At 40.1% G+C, this 22163-nt stretch overlaps 1 long non-coding RNA gene and 1 gene segment (V, D, J or C); both read right to left on the bottom strand.

Annotated features, from left to right (window-relative positions):
* Nucleotides 1-20749, bottom strand: part of LOC126084645 (uncharacterized) — a 178443-nt gene extending 157694 nt beyond the window's left edge. For both annotated transcript variants that reach the window (XR_007519042.1, XR_007519043.1), the window contains exons 1-2: nt 20574-20749; nt 20214-20399 (exon numbers count right to left, since the gene is read on the bottom strand). This is a non-coding gene — a long non-coding RNA (uncharacterized LOC126084645). The remainder of the gene's footprint in view (nt 1-20213; nt 20400-20573) is intronic.
* Nucleotides 1-22163, bottom strand: part of LOC126084627 (T-cell receptor alpha chain C region-like) — a 682839-nt gene that overhangs the window by 598129 nt on the left and 62547 nt on the right.

The raw sequence follows: 22163 nt of genomic DNA, 5'->3' as shown, positions 1-22163 counted from the left end.
GATGCTCCCCATGCCTTCCAAGCCTGTGGATGGTACTAGCTCAGCTGTTTCTGGACCTTTGTATTGCACTATCCCTTCTGATTTTCCTGCACACGGTTTATAATAGTTTCTTTATTAAACTTTGAGTTGTCCTAATTCGTGTGTGCCAACTATTTTCTACTCAGATCCAAACTAAGAGAGTTTTTCACACTCATTTTTTCCCCAAAGTGCATTGAAGACTACTGAGTAAGTCTTTACTCAAAAATTTACTTTACCCGAGAATCAATTGTAATCCTGAGCAAAGTTTCCCTTGGAGAGACTTTTTAGCACACTCTTCCTTGTCTTGTGCACCTTCAGAACTCAGTTCCATAGTAAATCTGGCCCAATTTTTGTCTTGACACCTGATGAAGCACCTGGAATACACACCCATCAAGTAAAACCAAGTCATTCATAGCATTTAACTTCAGAAATACTGACGTTTGGGGTATCCTGAATCCTCCTGCTCCTACTCATTCAATCATGATTTGTAGGCAAACTGAAGATCCCAAATTTCACCCATCTTTTTCTACACAGTCTCAGAATATCAAATATTATGATTTGAAACAGCAACTTGATATAAACATATCACACACACACAGACACACAGACACACACATGAAATGCCTGAGGATTGATTTTCATTCTAGTTAGCAGACCCTCCAGTGTACAGTAGCCATACGGACTGCAGTTTGTGGGTACAATGTCTTCACCTCCGTCACGAAGAGATTTCAAAACAATTTGGAGAAAAACTCTTTTTCCTTACTAAATGCTGCTTTCTTCTCTCTTTTAGATCAAATTTGACAAATATTTAAGAGTTATAACTGGGTATTATATAAAAAACCAAAAAACAAACCCATTGCTGTCAAGTCAATTCCGACTCATAGCGACCCTACAGGTCAGAGTAGAACTGCCCCATAGGGTTTCCAAGGAGCAGCTGGTGGATTCAAACTGCCAAACTTTTGGTTAGCAGCCAAGCTCTTAACCACTGGACCACAAGGCAGACTATAAAATCAAGAAAAGCACAAAAGGAGGATAACTGAAACATTAACTTGTGAAAAGCCATACACTTAGTAGATGATGGATTCAGTATTTTAATTGGTTTGTTCCATGATCTGCAGGCAAACTGAAGAAATTATGATCTTAATCAATTTGTATGCTAAAATCTGATCCTCTAAGACTAGAAAAATTTGTTGGGGCTATATCATAAGGGGTGTTGAAAGTGTAGTTAAAAAGTTCAAAATTTAGTTAGTTATGAACATTAAAAGCAAAGCCAAGCAATGTCCTGTTTCCTCATACAGCAGTTTTGAACATGTGCTACTCCCTACATTTCTATAGGAAAAATGTTCAGATTTCCGTATTTGGCTTTTCTGGGAATATATGGTTTTATTATTACGCTTTATTTTTTTTTAGAATTCACTTTCTTGTCTTCAAATAAGATTTATTATCTATTTAGTAGATGTATTTATTTATTTTATCTGTTACTTATTATATCTGTTTATTTATTATCTGTGATAATACATATCCACCTGGAAAAATGCATTGCCCATGGAGGAATAATTCATAACATTATTCCCATTGTGCAAGATGTGATTTTAATTTGCATTTTGAATAATTTTACAGAGCAGTCGTCCTGGGAGCTTCAAGTTTATTTTGACATCTGCTTAATTCATCTGCTTAACAATCAAGTTATGATGCTACAATTGTGCTGTCAAAAGAAACCGTCAATGCTATACTAGTCTTAGCTGCATTGCCTTCTAGACTTTTGTAGAAATCTAACCAGCAAAAGGCACAAACAAGCATTTGAGGTATAGAATCATAAACTGACTTCCAGATTATCTGGCCAGTTGTTTAACCATATTTTTAATATCTCAAGGTTTTGAATAAAATGAGAAAAGCTCAAAAAGAAAAAAAAGAAAAAGAACATTAAAAGCTCAGGGTTTAGTAAGCAGGGCTGGGCTGTAGAGAGTTGAGTTCTAACAATCCTGCATCCACCATACTCCTCTCAAGAGAGCCCAGGTGGAGGCAGCAACTCCAACAATTCTCAGGGGTAAATTGCTAAGATCAAGCGACTTGTAAGCTCAAATTTTTACTGCTTCAAGCAGTGGTCCCCATTTCCAGAGGTTTGTTTTCTGACAGAGGGTGCTTGTTCTCCAGGGGATGTAGCAAATGTTTTCTGGAATGGCGGCAGAAGGGTTTCACATGGGGCTGAGGCTGTTATCATCGGTCGGGCCAAGCGCAGTGTGAGGAGGAGCTGGAGCAATGTAGCTTCAGTGGAACTGGGGCCCTGTGGCAGGGTTTGGATACAGGTGGCAGGTGCCCTGAGAGTGCTGTGCTCCTACACAGAGGTAGAAGGCTGTGTCCTCAGACTCCAGTACAGCAATGTGCAGGGAGCTGTCCTTTCTTGCCTCACCAAGCTGAGCTGTCAATCTCTTCTGCTTCTTCATGTCTCCTCCCTTAGTTAACACCAACACAAAGACAGGGCCTTCTCCAAGCTTCTGTCTGTACCATTGAAATGTGGTAGAAAAGCTTGAGGAGTTGCAGTAGGTAGTGAAATTTTCTCCCTCCTGGATGCTTAGAAACTGAGGACTCTGCTCTAGCTGCTGGGTGTTCTCCCCTGTTTAGAAACAAAGCGGAAAACACTAAACCCACTGCAGTTGAGTCAATTCCGACTCACAGTGACCTGATAGGACAGAGTAGAACTGCCCCATAGAGTTTCCAATGAGCGCCTGGCGGATTGGAACTGCTGACCCCTTGGTTAGCAGCTGTAGCCCTTAACCACTACACCACCAGGGCGGAAAACACTAGGGAAGGAAATTAGGGACTCTTCCCAGGAACTTTTTCCCAACCTGGAAATGATTTTCCCTTCCTCCGTCCTCCCCTCTCTTTCTCTTGTTCCCTCCCTTTCTGCCTTACTTCTTTAATGCTTCCTTTCATATTTTGCCATAAAATAACCAGCCCTCGGAGATTTTCCATCTCTTTAGGATTTTTTGGGAATTGAGAACCTCCCAAACTCACACTCACATGCTAATTGAATCCGAAGGATGAACACTGAGAATTTCAGGAGCATTGTTTCTTCCTATCACTCTAAAGGAGTCACTGACTTTAGCTAACACCTGTTGCCACCCATTTTGATCTCAGTAGGAAAGGCAGGGGCCTGTGTGGGGCAGCCAATTGGATCACTCAACCCTGCCCCACACCTCCACCCTGCCCTTCCTCCATCCCAACTCTGCTTTGACTCTGGGAAGGGTTCTGCCTTTTGAAACACTACCCTCCTGTGGAGAGAGAGAAAAGTTATGACCAGATAAAAATAGCTCTCTTTTAATTTTACTTTCAATAATGCTTCTACATCTCCCAGTTGCTTTCAGTGTGTATCGAGACTTAATTAGAAAGAGTCTAGCCATCTTCTTCAAAACTAGAAAATATATTCTTTTGAAATATTGATCGTTTTTAGCCAGAAAAATAGGTAAGGAAAATATTATCATTTCTGGTATCCTCAAGAATCACACTGAGTCATGTAGTGTCTATGTAACTGTATTTGTAGGGGTGTGTGTCTGTGTGTGTGTTGTGTATGAAGCTATATTTTAAGAGTCAAAAGGCATGCGGAAGTATCCTATCTTAAATATATTACCAAATTAAAGATAATCCAGGTCATATTATCTAATTTACGATACTTTTCTGGTACTCTAAGCTCCCTGGTTCATGCTTATCAGAGCCCTTACCACATTGTATTTTAATCGTACTTGTTGGACTCACCTACAAGTTTCTTGAGGAAGAGTGTACCTTTTTCACTTTTATGACTCCAGCAACTACTAGGCAGAAAAATGCTAAAGCATAGTTAATAAATGTTGGGTTAATATGTAAATGTGTGTATATATATTAATATAGTGATTCAACAGTGCAGATATTTTTGTGTGATTCTGGTGTGTATTCAAATATCTCAAAATTTTGGGTGAATGAGATCCTGGTTATTTTAGCTATTGGTCACACTCACTAGTAAAGATTACCAGTGTTGACCATGTGATTATTTATAAAAACCCCCAATGGGGAAATGGTAATGCATAAGCATTTTCTTTCTTTTTTTTTTTTCATTTTAGCTCTACAGAGAAGTGGAGAAAATGGCTAAGCACTTGACTACAAGTTGAAATGTTGGCTGTTCAAACCCGGTCAGAGGTGTGTCAGAAGACAGACCTGGTGTTTCCAAAAGGTCACCACCTTGAAAACCCAATGGAGTTCTACCCTGTACACATGGGGTTGCCATGAATTGAAATTGACTCAACAGCAACTAGCAAGTAATAACAATAGTTCTACAGAGGGTGTGTGAGACGCCAGACTCTCCAAGAAGGGCTTAAAACAGAGGGCTCACCTTTAATTCTTTCAGGCTGATAGAAAAGCAAGAGGCTACTCAAGGATCACAAACTATTGACTGATTTTGAGGCATCCTGTAACTGAAATGTGTATTCTCTCCAAAGTGGAGTAATGGATGATGGTGGTGAGAACAAACTTTCCCTGGTGCTGGAAATAACTTCCAGAGCCATCATACTGACTAGGATTCTTGAAGGATCTTTTATGAGATGCCTGCATCTCCTGATGTCTTCATCCAGAAGAAGAGCCCTGCCACAGTTTACAAAGGGAGAATGGGATCCAGAATAGCCTGGCTAGGATCACATCTTCTTCCTGGGATTATTACTTAGTATTTCTAGGTATGAGAGAGGAAAACATGGACTGGCTTTGGTTGATGATAAAGTGGAAACATCTCCAAGCACCCCTATGGTAGAATGTTTCAAGCATAAACCAGCTCTCACTAACCAGTACTTTTGTCAAAAGTAAATTAAGAGATTAAAGAGTGTTTAATTAATTCATTGGTATGCATTTACAGAACGTCAGGACAGTAATATCAGTTTGGAATAAAGAGATGAATACGAAACGGTCCCTATCCTTGAGGAACTTGGACTAAGTGAGAAAATAAGAAACAAAAACTACTGATAATATAGCTTGTGTGTGTTCTTGCAAAAGTATGTGCAAAACTCTAGAAGAGGAGGTGGACAAAAAATTGTAACTTAGCTAACACGAAAAAAGGTTTTATTAAAAGAAGTGATATTTACTAGGCTTTGAAGATGAGTAGAACTTTGCCAAGCTTAGAAGAAAAGATCAGAGTGAGTTCCTTTGATATGGCTGAAGTTCAGAAATTGTGGAGTAATGATGGGAATGAAGATGAAAAGTTACTTGAAGAGTGGAGATGGTTTTAACTTTTGGGTAATGAGTGGAGTGACTATGGAAGGTCCTGGAATTGTGTAGTGATCTAATCAGGTGTGTGTGTTAGAATGAAAATAACTGGGAAGGAGTGACTATAGAAGGTCCTGAAATAGTGTAGTGATCTAATCAGATGTGTTGGTTAGAATGATAACTCTGGCGATGAAGATAGATTGGAGAGGTAGGAGCCAAGGGGTAGAGGAAGCGCTAAAGAAGTTATTTCAATGCACTAGGTGAGAGACAATGAAGAGAAAATGAGAGTTAGAATGAGGAGAATAATGAGGGGACTGAAAAGGAGTGGCTGAATATCAGAAATATTTAAAAGATAGAATTGATATGACTTGGTAATTCAGTCAAGGTTGACTGTGGTCATGCTCAGTACAAACAACTTCAAAATCACAGTAGCGGAGGCAGAGCCAAGATGGCGGAAGAGACAGATGCTTCAGTCAAGCCCTCTTTACAACAAAGACCCCAAAAAACAAGTCAAACGAGTATATTTGTGACATGCGGGGAGCCCTGAGCATCAAAGGCAAGCTTAGACAACGAACTGAGGGGTAGGGGAAGGAAGAGGCCGTTCAGAAGCGGAGAGGAGTTACTGGACCTGAATCGCGGGGAACCCTCGGGCACCAATCCCGGAGCAGCAGCGGCTGCGGCAGCGGTGGCGGAGGGCTGGTCCTAGCGTTCAGCTGCAGTTTCCTCAGGGAGAAGCGGTAGCCACACAACCCACTCACACCTCCGGAACCTGAGCAGAAGGGCGCTCTCAGCAAAAGCTAAGTACTTGCGTATAGTTTCCCGCCCCCCGCCCCCCAAGGTGGCTTCAGTGGCTGAATCCCTGGGCCTGAGATAGACCCTGGTGAGCACCTGGAGCCGTCCTCCCGGCCATGGGGAAGGAAAAAATTTGCATTTGGGGGAAAAGATAATTTGCTAGCGTCATCAACCAGGGGAGCTCAGGACAGAAGCGGCTCCTGTCCGGGCATAAACCGTCCGTGGGACTTGAGCACATTTCCCTTCTGCATAGACCTGTGTGGGCCTATTTCAGAAGAATAGGCCCATGTTAGCAAACTCCAACCATTTCAGTGATGTGGTGGAGAGGGGGTGTTTGATGTTTGACATTGCTTTAACTATTAAACAAGTTCCTCACCTAGCCACATCAGGGACCTAAGGACTGGTAGCTCCACTCAGGTCACCCAGCCAACTGTGATGGGGTTCAAAGATAACTGGTACCTCCCAGTCCTTAGAACCAAAAACTTTGGGTGCCCACGGTCCCTCTACAGAACCCACCCACCAGCACGCTCTAGGGAACAGAGATGCATTTTCCTCAGAGACACTTGGAGGTCGGTTCTCAGCCCCCTGCCTGGTTCAGAGCATGACCCCCTGCTTCAATCAGATACCGGTATATATGCCAATCGCCCCTGCCCCTCTAAGACTGTAGGACAGAGCCTGTACCACACACTTGATATCAGCTAGCTGGAAACCTGAGCTGAATTCATACAAGAAAACTGAATGGACTCCTAGACTGATATACCTGATAACAGCTCTAGCCAGCTGGGGACAGGACACCAGAGCTCCAAAGGTGAAAATAATCAAGCTAGCTCACTCAAGCAACCCATAGGGGTATACCAAACCAAAACAAAGCAAGAAGCTACGACACAGTAAGCAAGCAGAAACTAATACAATAGCTTATAGATGGCTCGGAGACAACAGTCAATATCCAGTCACATAAAGAAACAGACCATGATCACCTCAAAAGGCTTTCAAAACAAAGAATCCAGGGACCTTCTAGATGAAAGTGCATCCTGGAATTACCAGATGCAGAATACAGAAGTTTAATATACAGAACCCTTCAAGACATCAGGAAGGAAATGAGGAAATATGCAGAACAAGCCAAGCAACACACAGATAAAACAACTGAGGAAATTAGAAAGATTATTCAGGAACATAATGAAAAGTACAATAAGCTGGAAAAATGAATAGACAGCAATCAGAAATTCAGAAATTAACAATAAAATTACAGAATTAAACAACTCAATTGAAAGTCAGAGGAGCAGAATTGAGCAAATAGAAGCTAGAATTTCTGAATTCAAAGATAAATCATTTGGCACTAACATATTTGAAGAAATATCAGATGAAAGAATTAAAATCAATGAGGAAACCTTAAGAATTGTGTGGGACTCTATCAAGAGAAATAACCTACGAGTGATTGGAGTACCAGAACAGGGAGGGATACCAAAAAATACAGAGAAAATTGCTGAAGATTTGTTGGCAGAAAACTTCCCTGATATTGTGAAAGAGGAGAAGATATCTATCCAAGATGCTCATCGAACGCCACATAAGGTAGATCTTAAAAGAAAGTCACCAAGACATATTATAATCAAGCTTGCCAAAACCAAAGATAAAGAGAGAATTATACGAGCAACGAGGGATAAACCAAAAGTCACCTACAAAGGATAGCCAAGAAGAATAAGCTCAGACAACTCAGCAGAAACCATGCAGGCAAGAAGGCAATGGGATGACATGTTTAAAAAATTGAAAGAAAAAATTGCCTGCCATGAATCATATATCCATCAAAACTGTCTCTTAAAAAGGAAGGTGAAATTAAGACATATCCAGATAAACACAAGTTGAGGGAATTCATAAAAACCAAACCCAAACTGCAAGAAATACTAAAGAGAGTTTTTTGGTTAGAAAATCAGTAACATCAGGTATCAACCCAAAACTAGAACACTGGGCAGAGCAACCAGAAGTCAACCGAGACAGGGAAATCCAAAAAAAACAAAATTAAAAAAAAAAAAAAGCCCAACACAGGGTAACAGCAATGGTATTATATAAAAGAAGACAACATTAAAATAATAAAGAGGGACTAAGAAATGTAATCATATACTTTCCATATGGAGAGGAAGATACAGTGATACAAAGAAATAAAAGTTAGTTTTAAATTTAGAAAAATAGGGGTAAATAATAAGGTAACCACAAAGAAGACAAACTATCCTACTCATCAAAATAAAATACAAGGGAAAAATACAGACTCAGCAGAAACAAAATCAACAACAACAATTATGAGGAAAGGACAATATATAAAGAATATCTACTCAGCTCACAAAATCAAGAGGGAAAAAGAAACTGCCAACACACAAAAAAAGACATCAAAATGATAGCACTGAATTCATACCTATCCATAATTACCCTGAACGTAAATGGACTAAATGCACCAATAAAGAGACAGAGTGGCCGAATGGATTAAAAAACAAGATCCATGTATATGCTGCCTACAAGAGACGCGCTTAGACTTAGAGACACAAAATAAAGCTCAAAAGATGGAAAAAAATATATGAAGCAAACAATGATCAAAAAAGGCAGGAGTGGCCACATTAATTTCTGACAAAATAGACTTTATAGTTAAATCCATCAGAAAGGCTAAGGAAAGACACTATATAATGAATAAAGGGACAATACACCAAGAAGGTATAACCATATTAAATATTGATGCACCCAATGACAGGGCTGCAAGATACATAAAACAAACTCTATCAGCATTGAAAAGTGAGATAGACAGCTCCACAATAATAGTCGGAGAGTACAACACACCGCTTTTAGTGAAGGACAGGACATCCAGAAAGAAGCTCAATAAAGACATGGAATATCTTAATGCCACAATCAACCAATTTGACCTCGTAGACATATACACAACACTCCACCCAACAGCAACCAACTATACTTTCTTTTCTAGTGCACATGGATCATTCCCTAGAATAGACCACATATTAGGTCATAAAGGAAGCCTTAGCAGAATCCAAAACATTGAAATATTACAAAGCATCTTCTCTCATCATAAGGCCATAAAGTGGAAATCAATAACAGGAAAAGCAAAAGAAACCAAACACTTGGAAACTGAACAATACCCTGCTCAAAAAAGACTGGATTATAGAAGACATTAAGGATGGAATAAAGAAATTCAGAGAATCCAATGAGAATGAAAACACTTCCTATCAGAACCTTTGGGACAAAGCAAAAGCAGTGCTCAGAGGCCAATTTATATCAATAATTGCACACATCCAAAAAGAAGAAATGGAAAAATCAAAGAACTATCCCTACAACTTCAACAAACAGAAAGAGAGCGACAAAAGAAACCCACAGACACCAAAAGAAAACAAATAATAAAAATTAGAGCTGAACTAAATGAAATAGAAAACAGAGAAACAATTGAAAGAATGAACAAGCCCGAAAGCTGGCTTTTTGAATAATCAACAAAATTGATAAAGCACTGGCCAAACTAACAAAAGAAAAACAGGAGAGGAAGCAAATAACCCGAATAAGACATGAGATGGATGATATTACAAGAGACTCAACTGTAATGAAAAGAATCATATAAGATTACTATGAAAAAGTGTACTGTAACAAATTTGAAAACCTAGAAGAAATGGATGAATATTTAAACACACTACCTACCTAAACTAACACAGACAGAGGTAGAACAATTAAATAAACCCATAACAAAAGAAAAGATTGAAAAGGTAATCAAAAAACTCCCAAGAAAAAAAGCCCTGATCCAGAGAGTTTCACTGCAGAGTTCTACCAAACTTTCAGAGAAGAGTTAACACCACTACTACTAAATGTGTTTCAGAGCATACAAAATGGTGGGATAATACCAAACTCATTCTATGAAGCCACCATACCCCTGATACCAAAACCAGGTAAAGACACCACAAGAAAAGAAAATTATAGACCTATATCCATCATGAATGTAGATGCAAACATCCTCAACAAAATTCTACCAATAGAATTCAACAACATATGAAAAAAATAATTCACCATGACCAAGTGGGATTCATACCAGCTATGCAGGGATGGTTCAACATTAGAAAAACAATTAATGTAATCCACTACATAAATAAAACAAAAGACAAGAATCACATGATTTTATCAATTGATGCAGAAAAGGCATTTGACAAAGTTCAACACTCATTCGTGATACAAACTCTCAGTAAAATAGGAATAGAAGGAAAATTCGTCAACATAATAAAGGGCATTTATACAAAGCCGACAGCCAACATTACCCTAAATGGAGAGAGCCTGAAAACATTCCCATTGAGATCCGGAGGCAGACAAGGATGCCCTTTATCACCACTCTTATTCAGCATTGTGCTGGAGGTCCTAGCCAGAGGAATTAGACTAGATAAAGAAATAAAGGGCATCTAGATTGGCAAGGAAGAAGTAAAAGTATCTCTATTTGCAGATGACATGATCTTATACACAGAAAACCCTAAGGAATCCTCCAGAAAACTACTGAAACTAATAGAAGAGTTCAGCAGAGTATCGGGGTACAAGATAAATATACAAAAATCAGTTGGATTCCTCTACACCAACAAAAAGGACTTCGAAGAGGAAATCACCAAATCAATGCCATTTACAGTAGTCCCCAAGAAGATAAAATACTTAGGAATAAATCTGACCAGAGAGGTAAAAGACTTATACACAGAAAGCTACAGTATACTTCTGCAAGAAACCAAAAGAGACTTACAGAAGTGGAAGAACATACCTTATTCGTGGATAGGAAGACTTAACATTATAAAAATGTCTATTCTACCAAAAGCGATCTATACATTTAATGGAATTCTGATCAAAATCCCAATGACATTCTTTAATGTGATGGAGAAACAAATCACCAACTTCATATGGAAGGGAAAGAGGGCCCGGATAAATAAGGCATTACTGAAAAAGAAGAACAAACCGGGAGGCCTTACTTTACCTGCTTTTAGAACCTATTATACCCCCACAGTAGACAAAACAGCCTGGTACTGGTACAACAACAGATACATGGACCAATGGAACAGAATTGAGAATCCTGACATAAATCCATCCACATATGAGCAGTTGATATTTGACAAAGGCCCCAAAAGAGTTAAATGGGGAAAAGACAGTCTCTTTAACAAATGGTGCTGGCATAACTGGGTATCCATCTGCAAAAAAATGAATCAAGGCCCATACCTCACTCCATGCACAAAAACTAACTCAAAATGGATCAAAAACCTAAATATAAAATCTAAAACGGTAAAGATCATGGAAGAAAAAATAGGGACAATGTTAGGAGCTCTAATACATGGCACAAACAGTATACAAAACATTATAAAGAATGTACGCAAAAAACTAGATGACTGGGAGCTCCTAAAACTCAAACACCTATGTTCCTTCAAAGACTTCACCAAAAGAGTAAAAAGACTACCTACAGACTGGGAAGAAGTTTTTAGCTATGACATTTCTGATCAGCGCCTGATCTCTAAAATCTACATGATACTGTAAAGACTCAACTGCAAAAAGACAAATAACCCAATTAAAAAATGGGCAAAAGATATGAATAGACCACTAAAGAAGACATTCAGGTAGCTAACAGGTATATGAGGAAATGCTCAGGATCATTAGCTTTTAGAGAAACGCAGATCAATACTACAATGAGATTTCATCTCACTTCAACAAGGCTGGCATCAATCCAAAAAACACAAAATAATAAATGTTGGAGAGGCTGTGGAGAGATTGGAACACTTCTACACTGCTGGTGGGAATGTCAAATGGTACAACCACTTTGGAAATCAATTTAGCGCTTCCTTAAAAAGCTTGAAATAGAACTACCATAGGATCCAGCAATCCCACTCCTTGGAATATATCCTAGAGAAATAAGAGTCTTGACACGAACAGATATGTGCACACCCATGTTTATTGCAGCACTGTTTACAATAGGAAAAAGATGGAAGCAACCAAGGTGCCCATCAAAGGATGAATGGATAAATAAATTATGGTATATTCACACAATGGAATATTACACATCGATAAAGAACAGTGAGGAATCTGTGAAACATTTCATAACATGGAGGAATCTGGAAGGCATTAAGCTGAGTGAAATCAGTCAGTTTCAAAAGGACAAATATTGTATAAGACCACTATTATGAGAACTTGAGAAATAGTTTAAACTGAGAAGAAAACATTCTTTTGTGGTTACGAGGGGGAGAGGGAGGGAGGGTGGGAAAGGGGCATCCACTAATTAGATAGTAGATAAGAATTACTTTAAAAAAATTTAGGTGAAGGGAAAGGCAGCACACAATACAGGGGAGGTCAGCACAATTGGACTAAACCAAAAGCAAAGTTTCCTGAATAAACTGAATGCTTCGAAGGTCAGCATAGCAGGGGCAGGGTTCTGGGGACCATGGTTTCAGGGGACATCTAAGTCAATTGGCATAGTAAAATCTATTAAGGAAACATTCTGCATCCCACTTTTAAGAGTGGCATCTGGGGTCTAAAATGCTAGCAAGCAGCCATCTAAGTTGCATCAATTGGTCTCAAGCCACCTGGATCAAAGGAGACTGAAGAACACCAAGGACACAAGGCGATTACGAGCCCAAGAGACTGAAAGGGCCATATGAACCAGAGACTACATCAGCCTGAGGCCAGAAAAACTAGATGGTGCCTGGCTACAACCGATGACTGCCCTGACAGGGAACATAACAGAGAACCCCAGAAAGAGCAGGAGAGCAGTGGGATGCAGACCCCTAATTCTCATAAGACCAGACTTTATGGTCTGTCTGAGCCTGGAAGGACTCTGGTGGTCATGGCCCCCGGGCCTTCTGTTGGCCTAGGACAGGAACTACTCCCGAAGCCAACTCTTCAGGCACAGATTGTACTGGACAATGCGTTGGAGAGGGATGCTGGTGAGGAGTTGAGCTTCTTGGATCAGATGGACACTTGAGACTGTGTTGGCATCTCCTGCCTGGAGGGGAGATGAGAGGGTGGAGGGGTTAGAAGCTGGTGAAATGGACATGAAATGAGAGTGGAGGAAGAGAGCGGGCTGTCTCATTAGGGGGAGAGTAATTGGGAGTGCGTAGCAAGGTGTATATGGGTTTTTGTGTGACAGACTGACTTGATTTGTAAGCTTTCACTTAAAGCACAATAAAAATTATTTAAAAAATCACAGCAGCTCACAACAAAATTTAATTTGTTTTTCATGGTATTTAGCTGTGGATCAGCTCCCGTTCTCATGCTCTCAGGCTCTCTTCCCGGCTAAAAGTGGAATGCAATTCTGTCTTTTTATTCTCGACCGTGGGTCTGCTTCACATAATGGAATAAAAGCTGAAAGAACAACCATCATCTGGTACATATAGGGCAGAAACAAAATGGATAGAAACAAACCACGTGAATAGATTTAGTTTCTGCTTTTGTGTGGCACACTTCCTGAGCACTCACATTCCATTGGTCAAAGGTAGTCACATGGGCAAATCCAAAGTCAACGAGATGGGAAAGTATATATAGGAAGCATAATCTGGTCAAAAGTTAGCACCATCACCTATCTGTCAGTTTGTTGTACTGTGCTGGCTTGTGTGTTGCTGTGATACTAGAAGCTATGCCACCAACATTTCAAATACCAACGAGGTCACTCATGGTGTACAGGTTTCAGGTGAGCTTCCAGACTAAGACAGACTAGGAAGAAAGGCCTAGTGAGCTACTTTTGAAAATTAGTCAATGTAAACCCTATGGATCACAATAGAACAAAGTCTTATATAGTGATGAAAGATGAGCCCCCTAGGTTGGAAAAGCAAACCAAACCAAACCCGTTTCCATCGAGCTGATTCTGACTCATAGCAACCCTATAGGACAGAGTAGAACTGCCACATAGGGTTTCAAACTGCCAGGCTTTTGGTTAGCAGCCATAGCTCTTAACCACCACAACACCAGGGTTCCATTATGTTGGAAGGCACTCAAAAGACACGGTGGCTGCAGCAATGGAATCTAACATACCAACAATTGTGAAGATGAAGCAGAACCAGGCAACAAGTAATTCTGTTGTGCTCTCTCTTTTGCCTCTAGTCACAGAGCCCTAGCACAGAAAGAATGCTATTTCTGAACATTTAGGCTCTGTTTTCCTTTCTAGGCCTTGATTTCCACTCCAACTTTTGCTTCTATCACTGAGCTTTTCCTCAGAATTCGTTCTAGCCTGGCCCCATCAGTCATTCTGTGGCAATATGGGGTAGAAATCAATCCCCTTCTAATGTTCGGACTGAGATCTCCCAGAAAAGAGCCTATTGCTATTGAAAGTGACAATGGCGGAGAGAAGAGTCATGAGTAGCTGTTAGAGACTGAGGTTTTAATAAAAGGAGGCTCACATGGGTATAGGAGATATTGCCGAGAAAATTGCCAGTGTTCCACTTCAGGTATATACGATCTCACGCATTGATAAAATATATTAAGAAAACGTTCTGCATCCCATTTTGGACAGTGGCATCTGGGGTCTTAAATACTAGTAAGCAGCCATCTCAGATGCATCAATTGGTCTCAGTCTACCCAGAGCAAAGAAGAATGAAGAACGCCAAAAAAACAAGGTAATTACGAGCCCAAGAGGCAGAAAGGTCCACATAAACCTGAGACTACATTAGCCTGAGATAGAAAAACTAGATGCTGCCCAGCTACAACCAGTGACTATCCTGACAGGGAACACAGCAGACAACCCATGAGGGAGCAGGAGAGCAGTAGGATGCAGACTCCAAATTCTCATAAAAAGACCAGACTTAATGGTCTGGCTGAGACTAGAAGAACCCCAGAGGTCATGGTCCCCAGACTTTCTGTTAGCCCAAGACAGGAACCATGCCCAAAGTCAGCTCTTCAGACAAGGATTGGACTGGACTATGGAATAGACAATGATACTGGTGAAGAATGAGCTTTTTGGATCAAGGTGACACATGAGACTATGTTAGCATCTCCTGTCTGAAGTGGAGAGGGGCTCAGAAGCTGGCCAAATGGACACAAAAAGAGAGAGTGGAGGGAAGGAGTGTGCTGTATATAACTTTTTGTATGAGAGTCCGACTTGATTTGTAAACTTTCACTTAAAGCACAATAAAAATAAAAATAAAAAGCTAGAAATAGAACTACCATACGGTCTAGCAATCCTAAACCTTGGAAGATATCCTAAAGAAATAAGAGCTTTTACGCAAAGATGTATGCACACCCATGTTCATTGCAGCACTATATACAATACCAAAAAGATGGAAGCAACCAATGTGCCCACCAACGGATGAATGATAAATAAATTATGGTATAGTCACACAATGGAGTACTACACATTGATAAACAATAACGATGAATCCATGAAACATTTCATAACATGGAGGAATCTGGAAGACATTATGGAGAGTGAAGTTAGTCAGTTGCAAAAGGACAAATATTGGATAAGACCGCTATTACAAGAACTTAAGAAATAGCTTAAACAGAGAAGAAAATATTCCTTGAAGGTTACGAGAGTGGGGAGGTATGGAGGGGGTATTCACTAATTAGAGAGTAGACAAGAACTATTTTCGGTGAAGAGAAAGACAACACACAATACAGGAGAGGTCAGCACATCTGAACTAAACCAAAAGCAAAGAAGTTTCCTGAATAAACCGAACACTTTCAAGTCCAGAGTAGCAGGAATGGGGGTCTGGGGACCATGGTTTCAGGGAACACCTGGGTCAATTGCCATAATAAAATCTATTAAGAAAACGTTCTGCATCCCACTTTGGTGAATGGCACCTGGGGTCTTAAATGCTAGCGGGCAAGTGGCTATCTCAGAAGCATGAATTGGTCTAAACCCACCAGCAGCAAAGGAAAACAAAGACACAAAGTAATTATGAGCCCAAGAGACAGAAAGGGCCACATAAATCCAAAATTACATCAGCCTGAGACCAGAAGAACTAGATGGTGCCTGACTACCACCAATGACTGCCTTTACAGGGAACACAATGGAGAATCCCTGATGAGGTGAGCAGTGGGATGTAGACCTCAAATTCTTTTTAAAAGACCAGACTTAATGGTCTGAGTGAGACCAGAAGGACCCGGAGGTCATGGTCCCCAGACTTTCTGTTAACCCAAGACTAAAACCGTTTCCAAAGCCAACTCTTCAGACAGGGATTGCACTGGACTGTAAGATAGAAAATAATAATGGTGAAGAGTGAGTTTCTTGGCTCAAGTAGGCACATGAGACTATGCGGGCAGCTCTTGTCCAGAGGGGAGATAAGAAGGCAGAGGGGGATGGAAGTTGGCTGAATGAACACAGGGAATACCCGGTAGAGAGGAGTGTGCTGTCTCTTTAGGGGGAGAGCAACTAGGAGTATATGGCAAGGTTTGTATAAGATTTTGTATGAGAGGCTGACTTGAACTGTAAACTTTCACTTAAAGCACAATAAAAATTAAAAAAAAAAAAAAAGATCTCATGCACTGACTAATAGGACAATCCTAATCACCTCTCTTGCCAATTGGCTTAAATATTGTTTACAGAACAGTAGAAGAAAAGATTGTGTGACCCACCCCAGTTAATAACCAGGGCTGCGTCAGGGCAGAAGAGAAAGCATTTTCCATTTCATCGGTACAAGAAGTAGCTGAAAAGAACATGACATTTATAGCCCCACAGAGGAGTGTGGAACAGAGCTAGGGCAATGAATCACTCAAAGGTTAGAGAATGTTGGGCCAGGTTTTCTTTGATGGAGTCTGCGGCCCCAGTATTAAACACACGTCAGGGAGTGTATCTATCTCTGTGATGGGATATGTAAATAGGTAATATTTTTGGTGGTTTCAAAGTGTTTTTCCCTGTTTGCTCTCTTGCTCTCTGTCTCTGTGTTTCTCTCTCTCTCACTGTCCTTCTTCCATTCTGTCCTTCTTTTACTCCCAATATATAACCCCCCCCCCAAAAAAAAACCCAGCCCACTGCCGTTGAGTCAATACCGATTCATAGAGACCCTATAGGACAGAGTTTCCTAGGAGTGCCTGGTGGATTTGAACTGCTGACCTTTTGGTTAGCAGTCGTAGCTCTTAACCACTACTCTGCCAGGGTTTCCCCAATATATAACAGAGGAGAAAATATGTCAGTCATGTCATAAATTAAAAATACTCTGCTATATTTTATAGCTAGGAAGACCCAGAACTCAATTTACTCTCCATAACGTACTAAACGTGTGATCTTGAGAAAAATTCCTTATCATTTCTGGGTTTCCATTTTCTTACGTATGAAAACTTACTAAATTTTTACACTGTGCAACACTTGAAAAAAAATTTTTTCGTTTTGACATCAGGAGAACTTCTGAAAGGATTATTGTTATTATTCCCAGTATACAGATGAGAAAACTGAGGTTTAATAAATGTTTACCAACTTGGCTTGCCATAATTCAGTCAATGATAGAGCTTAGAGTGGGATACATGTCTACCTGATGCATAAACCTACCCTCTTAAATGGCTTATCATACTGCTTTACTTAACAGGGATTATTTCAACTTTCCATGTTATTATCATCATTACACAACACACTCTATGCATATGATCTTGCACAATACCTCACAGCAAATATACAACATAAAAAGAAGTGGAAGACAGACTGCTGGTGAGATTGGTGCCCTCTTACTCCTGGATAAGGAAGCATCAAGGAAATCTAATCCACATTTAGCTGAATTCTCATCCAAGCTCACCCATGCTCAGAAGGATAGGATCAGATATGAAAGAATTGATCAAGTTATAGATTTTACCTTGTAGCTACACTGTCACCACAAGGATCTCCAGACGAACCAAACTAAACAAAGCTATATATCACCTCTTTTCTGTTCAGCAAGAGACCTGGTGGCGCAGTGATTAAACACTCACCTGCTAACCAAAAGGTCTGTGATTCCAGCTGCTTAGAGGGAGCAAGGTGGCAGTCTGCTTCTGTAAAGATGACAGCCTTGGAAACCCTATGTGGCACTTCTACTGTGTTCTGTTGGGTTGCCATGACTCAGAATCGTCTCTCCAGCAACAGAATTCTGTTCAGAAAGGAGCCCTGGGGGCTCTATGGTTAAGGTTGCAACTGCTAAAAGAAAGGTCATTAAACTCACCAGCCCTTCTGCAGGAGAAAAGACCTGACAGTCGGCTCTTGTAAAGATTACAGCTTAGGAAACCTTATGGGGCAGTTCTACCCTGTCATATAGGGTTGTTATGATTTGGGAATTCACTCAAGGCCACATAACATTCTGTTCAGAAGGTCTCTGGCTGACACAAATGGTTAGTGCTGGTCTATTAAACTAAAGGTTGGAGATTGGAACCCACTTAGTGACACCATGGAAGAAAGGCTCTGCTTCCGTAAAAATTGTTGTTTTTGTTAGTCGTTGTCAAGTTGATTCTGACTCATGGCGACATCATGTGTGCAGAGTAAAACTGCTCCACAGGGTTTTCAAGGCTGTGACCCTTCGGAAGCCTATCGCCAGGCTTGCCTTCCAAGGCGCGTCTGGGTGATTTCAAGATGCCAATGTTTGGCTAGTAGTTGAGTGCTTAACCATTGGTCCCACCCAGGGACTCCTCCATAAAGACTAAGACCAAGAAAGCCCTATGAACGCTTCTATTCTGCAACACACAAGGTCTTCGTGCATCGTAATTGACTCCACAGCAAGGGATTTTATTCTGTTCAGAAATGTGTTCAGTATCACCTGAAGAAGTCAAGAGCCAGATTAAGCCACAGGTAAAGTATGAGATTTCCAGAGGCTTCCTCATGCTTTCTGAAAAGCATATTGAATTTCCACATCCTCAAAATGAAAAGAATACAGCTTCATAAAATCAGTTCATGAGGGACAAGTTCTAACCATTTATCTACAAGCATAACGCACATAAATAAACCATGTTTTCAGGCTTTCATTGTCTGTGAGGGGTAATGAGACCCCTCTCTGGGTCAATGATGAAGAAATGTGTGCTAAGAATCGAAGGAATTGACAGCTTTTCAAAAGTGTGTATGCCTAGTCAATGGCTTCTGATGGAAGGCAGTGTTGTTGATGTTTCAAAGTGTGGGTCTTGCAGTCAGGTAGAGGCACGAACCCTATTTTCCAGAGTTACTAAGTTAGTGACCCTGAACAAATTTCCTAACCCCTCATAGCCTGTTTTAACTTCTAAAATATGGATTATTATAACAGCTATATTAAAGAGTTATTAGGAGGATCCTATAAGGTTGTTATTGTTGTTAGGTGTCATCGAGTCAGTTCCCACTCATACAACAGAGAAGCTGCCTGGTTCTGCGCCATTCTAACAGTTGTTGATATGCTTGAGCCCATTGTTGCAGCCACTGTGTCAATCCATTTTGTTGAAGGTCTTCCTCTTTTTCACTGACCCTCTACCAAGCATGATGTCCTTCTCCAGAACTGGGCGCTCCTGATAACTTGTCCAAAGTATGTGAGACGAAGTCTCCCTAGTCTTGCTTCTAAGGAGCATTCCTTAGAATGGGTGTAAAATGGGTGGTATCATAAAAGTTCAATAAAATTTAGTAACTATTGCTATTATTATTGCTATTTTTCCTTCATTTCTCTTCCTCCTCATTCTCCTCACCCCTTCTCCTCCCCTCTTCTTCTCCTCCTTCTACTTTTCTTTCTTCTAATGGTGATTTAGCAGAAGTTGGAGGTTGGATAGAGTGGTCAAGACTCTTGGAAATGTCTTCTTGTATGTTTTTTCCCCCTGAAAATATATTGGAAGCAGGGTATCTTCATTCCGGGATCCAATGGAGGCAAAGAATCATCTGAGATTGTGCTTTAGCTAAACCAACAACCTCTTGCTGAAAGTAAAAAGCAGAAAGGTTAGACTCTTTGCACCCTAATGTTTAGGGAACTTTCCTAACTCATTTATAGAACTTGCCAAGTATCAGTCTTGCTTTAAGCTCAACTTACCTTATTTACTTTAAAGCACACCCTTGCATACTGCTGTGTGTAAACGGAAGCAAGTGTGTGGGCCTCCCAATCAGAGACTCCAAAACAAGGCTTGGCTTGGAGCCAGCTGCAGGTTTGGGTACAGGCTGCAGGTGCCTGCAGAGCACTGTGTACTTGCTGCGCAGAAGTAGGTGGCTGAGTCTCCAGGCTGGGAGGCCGCAATATGCAGAGAAAAGTGTTTGGCACTTTGATTGAGGAAGGCTGTGAATCTTTCCTTTCTCTCCACACCTGATTGTGTAGCTATCAGGAGTGCAGGGCCTTTAGCAGGGGATTTTTTGTACCATGCGAAGTAAACGAATAGATTATTAGTATAATCACAGTTCAAAATGGAAATTTCTCCTTCCTGGATCTTCAGAGATGGAAGATTTTGCTTTACCTGCTGGTTGTCCTTCTCCGTTTGCTGACTATTCACCCCTGATTGAAAAGAAAGTAACAGATTTAAAATTTTATTCTTTAAGTCCCCACAGAAAACCTGCATGAGCCAAAAAACAAAACACCTCCAATTATCTCCTCCTCTTTTTTTTTTCCAGCCTTGTAATGTATCTTGGGGTTTTTCCACTATATTCAAATTTCCCATCCACAACTCACAGTCTGACTGAAGCCACAGAATCAACAATAATGCTCCCAGGAGCTTGTCCATTCTTCCTGTGAAGACTCAGACTGTCTTCTGTCCTTCCGCAGGCAATAGTAAATCTGGCCCCAACTTCCTGCACTTCATTCATTTCCTTCCACAGGCCTTTCTACTTCACGCATGAATAGCTTTGTGTGTGTGTGTGTGAAAGTTATTTCTCTTTATGAAAGGAAGCACTGCCCCCTTTGGTACATATGTAGAACATTTCTGAAAATGTAAACCCCAAGAATCAGCTTGTAATCCCTTCCCCATTAAAAAAAAAAAAAAAGTTAAAATAAGAGATTGTAAGAGAAAGAAAGGTTTTCAGAGACCGCTTAATTTAAATGCATATTTTTGTAATAGTAGAAAATGATAACTGAGAATATAGAGAATTATATTAGGTCAATCATGTCCATTGCCATAAGGAGGCAAATACTTTATTTTAGAATATTAAGAATTGATGTTTATTGGGGACACATAAAGACATGTATCTATTTAATACAATCATGACAAATTTCAAACACAGGGAAAGTTTGGTAGCTTTACCTTTAACGTAATTGTATTCTGACACGGTCTTCAGATGTGTCCGGATTTTCCCTGGTTAAACAAATGGCACATGAGAATTAAATGAGAAGTAAATTTTGAGTGCCTCTCTTAAAAATACGAATCAACACAACAAAATTCAACCTCTGTGTTAGATCACCCTCTGAGTGGGATTATCTCTTGGAATTTGGCGGAGATTACTTAATGTGTTCTGCAGTCTCAAATGAGAAAAAATGACATGATCCTGTAAATCTATAAACAGCATAAGACCATGACCTTGAAAGTTACACAAGATGCCAAAAAGACAGCATATTTGTTTGCCTTTGCTCTTAACCTATGTGTGCTGTATTGCTCCACAGTTTAATATGACAGAAGAGACAGGAAGAATCTACTATGCTTTTCATGCTAAGTCAGTAGGGCAACTGAGAATAAATTCCAACACAACCATGATAATAAGTTTGATCAAAGACATAGATACCACAAAATAAAATAATATCTGATGCATGTATTACTACGGGAAGAAATGTTTTGAAATTTCACTTGAATAATAAAGAAACCAATTTTCTGGGAGTCACAAAGCCTCAATTAAAATTCTATTAAGTCCACACTAACAGCAATGGCAACGAGTTTGGTTTTTTGGTTTTTAATTGTCCAGTTCAGGAGAAACTTATCAGTTGTCCATGTTCCATATCATACTTAAAACCCATTTGTTTTAGACCTTGTAGTGATGAATTTTCGTTGATCCTATTACATACTTATATGTTTAATCAGCATTTATTTAGTTGCTATGAGGTATCTGGTACTGTGTTTGAGTTTGGGTTTCAAACATGATGATGGAACAATCCTCATTCTGAATACACAGTCTAAAGAAAAAGACAAACGAGTAACTACATACTTACAACATGGCGTTGTGTGTGAGAGGTTTCAATGAGGGAAACCTAAAGGTGATCAATTAGTTCTGTTGAGAAGGGTAGCAGTGTGGAGTCAGGAAAGGTCTCACAAAGGTGGGGCTCCTTCAATTGCTT

This window comes from Elephas maximus, chromosome 10 (assembly GCF_024166365.1).
Source record: "Elephas maximus indicus isolate mEleMax1 chromosome 10, mEleMax1 primary haplotype, whole genome shotgun sequence".
NCBI classification, from domain to species: Eukaryota; Metazoa; Chordata; class Mammalia; order Proboscidea; family Elephantidae; genus Elephas; species Elephas maximus.
This window is presented reverse-complemented; position numbering and strand designations above follow the sequence as displayed.